The sequence below is a fragment of the Somniosus microcephalus genome, chromosome 8 (genome assembly GCF_052327205.1).
Source record: "Somniosus microcephalus isolate GS21.2 chromosome 8, FLI_Smic_1.0, whole genome shotgun sequence".
NCBI lineage: Eukaryota > Metazoa > Chordata > Chondrichthyes > Squaliformes > Somniosidae > Somniosus > Somniosus microcephalus.
In genome coordinates this window covers 228423805-228429804 of record NC_140994.1, presented here as the reverse complement: position 1 = coordinate 228429804, position 6000 = coordinate 228423805, and the positions used below count along the sequence as shown (strand labels likewise).

Below are 6000 nucleotides of genomic sequence, written 5' to 3'. Positions count from 1 at the left end.
TGAAACTTCGGCTTGCTGTCAGGTTTAATGTCCAGTCTCACACTGATCTTTTTCATGCTCCCAAGTTCCCCATTGAAGAGTTCTGCATGTTTGTTTAACACTGCAGTCAGACCTGACTCCCCTTTTGACATCATGCGGACTGCAGGCCAGTCCAGCGTGATTTTTTCTAGCCACGCACGTCCCAGTAGCGATGGGTAATTTCCCTTTACCACATATAGTGGCAGTTTTGCAGTCTGTCCATTCAATTTAACTGTCACCTCAATGACGCCTCTCATGGCCACAGGTTCACCGGTATACGTCTTTAGCACAATGTTTGTTGGCTGAAGGGTAAGATGCTTTAGCATTTTGTTGTAGACAGTGTCTGAAACAAGGGACACAGCCGCGCCTGTGTCCACCTCCATCCGCACTGATTGTCCCTCCACCAGTGGTGACACCCAGTAGCCATTTAAATCACCTGCAACCGTCAGTATGTGCACCTCTTCCTCCTCAGAGGTGTCGCTCCCCTCTGTTTTGCTTGTTCCATCATACTGCACTGAATGAACACTCTTTTTCCTCTCTTGTCCAAATACAGACATTTTGCTTCCATGCGTCCCAGCTCTGTCTGTTCTTTTTTTTACCTCTACAGGCGCGTTCAATGTGACCCTTTTTGCCACAATTTCGGCATTCCAGCTCCGTACACCAGCAGTCATTAGCGTGATGGCCCATTTTCCCACAACGGTAACACGTGCCGTTCCGCGCACCTTTAGGCTCAGACGACACCTTGTGAACTCTCCCTGTTGAACTCAACTGGTGAGCTTCCTTTTCCGCCATCTCCATGGAGACACTAACTTCAATGGCCTTTTCAAGAGTAAGGTTGTCCTTAGTAAAAAGGCGCTTCTGTGTGGCTGCATTTTGCAGTCCACACACAAGTCTGTCTCTAATGGTGTCATTCAGCACCTCCTTGAACTGGCAGTGTTCCGACAACCTTTTTAAAGCAGCAATAAACATCGTCACTGATTCCCCCTCCTCTTGATTCCGTTGATGAAATCTAAATCTCTCAGCAATAACCAGAGGTTTTGGTGAAAAATGTGCTCCAAGAATTTCCACTAGTTGCTTATATGTTTTAGTTCCTGGCTTATCTGGTTGCACGAGGCTGCGAAGTAAATTGAATGTCTTCGGCCCGATTACACTCAAAAAGGTAGGCACGACCTTTTCATTTGCCACCGCATTCGCCAATACAAAATAGTCAAAACGTTCTGTATAAGCGCTCCATTGCTCCATATTTTCATCAAAATCACCGATGTTTCCTAATATAGTAGCCATCTCACGTTTCAAATTAAATTTTCTGTTTACTCACTGCACTCCTAACGTATGCAGATTTGTCCGCTCCTCGTTGCCACTTGTTGTGTCGGTACCTTTCTACCTAGACACAATTTAGGACTCAGAACTCAGAGATTCAAACATGAAGTGCTTTAATGGAAGGAAAGGAAGTTCTGGCAAGTTCCGAACAAAGAGAGCTAAACTTAACCGAGAACACCTAACCATTTATCTCCTGTGACAGCGCCACCACAGGTGGGAGGAGAACACACAATACATAACACCAGGTGTCGGTGGGGATGTTGCACTTTTTCAAGGAGGCTTTCAGGGTGTCTTTGAAGCATTTCCTCTGCCCACCTGGGGCTCTCTTGCCATGCCGGAGCTCCGAGTAGAGCACTTGTTTTGGGAGTCTCGTATCGGGCATGCGGATGATGTGACCCATCCATCGGAGCTGATCGAGCGTGGTTAAAGCTTCGATGCTGGGGATGTTGGCCTGAGTGAGAACACTGATGTTGGTGCACCTATCCTGCCAATGAATTTCCAAACCACGGCTAATAAAGGCAAGCATTCCGTATGCCTTCTTAACCATCTTGTCTACTTGGCCTGTTACCTTCAGGGATCTGTGGACATGCACTCCAAGGTCCATTTGTTCCTCTACACTACTCAGTGTCCTACCATTTAATGTGTATTCCCTTTCCTTGTTAGCCCTCCCCAAAAGCATTACATCACACTTATCCGGATTGAATTCCATTTCCCACTGTTCTGCCCACCTGACCAATTTATTGATATCTTCCTGTAGTCTACAGCTTCCTTCTTCAGTATCAACCACACAGCCAATTTTAGTATCATCTACAAACTTCTTAATCATACCCCCTATATTCAAGTCAAGATCGTTGATATATACCACAAAAAGCAAGGGATCTAGTACTGAGCCCTGCGGAACCCCACTGGAAACAGCCTTCCAGTCACAAAAACACCCATCAACCATTACCCTCTGCTTCCTTTCTCCGAGCCAGTTTTGAATCCAACTTGACACTTTGCCCTTGATCCCATGGGCTTTTAACTTCGTGACCAGTTTGCCATGTGGAACCTTATCAATAGCCTTGCTAAAGTCCATATACACTACATCAAATGCACTACCCTCATCTACCCTCCTTGTTACCTCCTCAAAAAATTCAATTAAGTTTGTCAGACACGACCTTCCCTTCACAAATCCGTGCTGACTATCCTTGATTAATCCGTGTCTTTCTAAATGAAGATTTATCCTGCCCTTCAGAATTCTTTCCAATAATTTTCTCACCACCGAGGTTAGGCTGACTGGCCTGTAATTACTCGGTCTATCCTTTTCTCCCTTTTTAAACAAGGGTAACGCATTAGCAGTCCTCCAGTCCTCTGGCACAACAGCTGAAGCCAGAGAGGATTGAAAAATGATGGTCAGGGCCTCTGCTATTTCCTGTTTTGCTTTGCTTAACAGCCTGGGATACTTTTTATCCGGGCCTGGGGATTTATCCACTTTTAAAGCTGCTAACCCCCTTAGTACTTCCTCTCTCACTATATTTATTTCATCTAACATTTCACACTCCTCCCCCACAATAGCAATGTCTGCTTCACCCCTCTCCTTTGTGAAAACAGACGCAAAGTATTCATTAAAAGTCTCCATCCTCCACACACAGATTACCCTCATGATCTCTAATAGGCCCTACCCTTTCTTTGGGCTTTCCTGCAGTAATATTGTTGTTAAATACGCCATTAAATGTTAAGCCTGCATGGCATAGGTGTAACCGAGGTTTTAACAAATATTCTGGCCCTGAAAATCTAATTTTTATATTTGTGGAGTGTCAAATTTCTCCATTATTGATAAAAATTACAATTTTTAAAAAACTTAAAAAAACTTTTTTTTTAGAGTTTGTTCATGATATTTCAGCTTCTACCTTATCCCCATGTGAGCATCACAATCTTTATTTTGCTCTCTGTAACATTTTTTAAAATGTCTGGATAAAAGCTGCTTTTCATTTCCTCATTTCCCGTCTGTGAGAATTCTTCAATGTGCTGCCTGGACAGCTTGTTGACGTTACAGCAGCTTTTCGCTGGGCATCCTCATGACCGAGTGCTGCAATCAATTGAACGTCGAAAAAGGCAAACCTCTCGCCACAGAGAGATCGCGAGATCTCTGTGGGCAGCTTTCTTCAGGGCCAGCGGCGAGCGCCTTTGCTTCACTGCTGACCGCAAATTAAGGACGTTGTAGGGGGTGGCGTGCACCTAGTCAGCTTCACCTCTGACTGTCTTTTGAACGGTTCGGATCGCTCCCACACCCCTGGGTTCTAGACACCGGACTTAGGTACAGGCGGCGATACAGAAAATCGAGTAGACAAGTGGTTTGGTGTAAAAAAAACTAAAATTTTATTAAAAGCAGAATAAAACAATCTTATGAAAATTACTGGTATGAATACAGGCATAAACAATTACACTTATATGGGAATGGGGAACACACGGCACATCGAGGGAAAACAACTACATTAACAAATCCCCTTATCCTTATCCCACCCCCTATACCTAACTAGATTAAGCTATGAGGGGCCAGGTATTCATGCTCACCAACCCAAAACCTGTTGCTTTAACTGGTGGGTTTTGAGGTCCGCTCTTGCTGTCCTTTGGGGTATCCCGTCGCCACGTGGTCTCAGGGCGCGGCGCTGAAGTTGTTTATGCGAAGCACCCTCCTTTTCCTCAGCTACCGTCGTCGTCGAGTTGCAATGGGTGTTCTTCTTCTTCCTCCTCGGGTGGTCGTCGGCGGTATTGTGGCGGTTGGGGGTCGGTTGGCGGTCTTTACCGTCTAAATGATTTTACTACCCATGCTTCGAACACCAGCATATTCTTTAAAAAAAACGGGGTTTTACTGTCCGTGCATGTAACACCAACTTATTCACCAAACACCAGCTTATAACTGGGCGTTTGTCCCCCAATGCGTCTTTCCGCTGCCCTTCTCTGCCTTTACCTTATTCTTCATCTCATCTCGTCTCGTCTGCCCGTTTGTGGCCTGTGTGTCCTGTGTGGTTTTGAACTCGGGTCTCGTTCTCCTCCCGCGTTTGACCCCAGTGTAATGGGCGTCCTTGGTTGTTGAGCAGCATGGGGAGCGAGAAGAGAGCCCGCCACGAGGCCAGGGCATGAGAATGAGAGGCAGCAGGCCAAAGCCACAAGCAAGAGATAAGAGCGATAAGAGTCAAGAGAGCAATTGCCACTGATGGGCCTACAATTATATCCGTTCTTCAAACCTTATCTGCTCGCCAAATCAGGTCAGTCCTTTGTCTAACTTTTGGCGGGCTCGTTTAAAATGATTACAGCCATTTACTTTAATGACTTGTGGCATGGTTGTCTCCGGGTCTAATGGCCTTGATGTCCTGGTTGTTTGTCATGGATGAAACTTAATTGTCCCTGTAGTGTATGTACCTTTAAGGGGAGAACTACTTTTTACAGCTCCTGTATACTGTATAGTACCGGCAGTGACCACACCTGTATATAAACCCTGAGTAGGGATCTGTACAGTTAGTTTTAGAGTAACCCTCATCCAGTAAACACCTGTTGATTGTTCCCTGCAGTCTCTTGTCTAATTATTGAAGGACACACAACATCAAGATACACGGATCTAACAGTCCCCATCCTGACTTAATGGCTACTGTGAGCTGTTACCGATTAAATATGCAGAAACCTAATGGCCTCGATTTTAGGCCCATTCTAGCTTGATCTGTTTCAAGTCGAATGAATGCATATTTTGTGTTTCTTTGGCTGTCTGGCTCCAGAGTCTTTTCACAGATTCCTGCATTTTAAGTTTCGTCTCCGGGCCTGCCTGTCTGCAGGGCCTTGCTTTAAAATCCTGTCAGTTTTGGTCACGAGGTTGCAGAAGCCATTTTGGGTACCCTGTTTTTAATAACTTGTCCAAACAGGGTCCCTTGATCCATAATTTGGGGAGTGCGGGAATTTTGAGAACCCTTCATTTACAGCGTTAGTTTGCAGGAACAGGCATGAGGACCTGAATTTTGTGTTCTTGGGTGGGCCTGATGGGCTGCCTTCAGTTTGAGATTTGCATTCTATTATACTCTTACTGATTATTAATGGAGCTGCTCACATTTCTTCATGGCTATTCACCTCTGTATTACAGACAGTGCGTGCTCTGTCCTCGGTTACTGCACAGTAAGAAAACTGATCTCCACCACAAGCTGGTGAACAAATTGAAGACAGCTTTCGAAGTTCTATAATATAACAAGGCACTATAATTCGTCCACAAACAGGTGTGAATGACAGCTTCTCTCTGAAGCACCTTGGGAGGTTTTTCTACATTAATTGTACTCTATAAATGCAAATTGTTGTTACTGTAACACAACATCTAACTGCCTCTTGAATGACTCCAGAAGGTTGGCTCCACTAATGTGCCTGGAAGACCATTCTAGGCATTAATCACTCTCTTTGTGAAGAAGTTCTTCCTGACAGCAGTCGTGAACTTACCTTTTACCAGTTTGTGCCCATGCCCCCTTGTGCTGCTGTCATGGTTTAACTTCAAATAATGCTCAGGGTTTATCTTTTCTCTTCCATTTAGGCATCTATAAAGTTCCCTCTTCTTTGTCTCCTGTCAGGGCTGCGGAGTCCAAGTTTATCTAACCTTTCTTCATAACTCAGTCCTCTGACGGTAGAGATCAGCCTCTTTGGCCTTTT

The 6000-nt window shown here is 45.0% G+C and overlaps 1 long non-coding RNA gene across 1 annotated transcript in view; it reads right to left on the bottom strand.

Annotated features, from left to right (window-relative positions):
• Positions 1 to 3678: 3678 nt before the first annotated feature.
• The window catches only part of LOC147114141 (uncharacterized), a 109684-nt gene continuing 107362 nt past the window's right edge, over positions 3679 to 6000 (bottom strand). The window contains exon 5 of the long non-coding RNA XR_015079360.1: positions 3679 to 4167. This is a non-coding gene — a long non-coding RNA (uncharacterized LOC147114141). The remainder of the gene's footprint in view (positions 4168 to 6000) is intronic.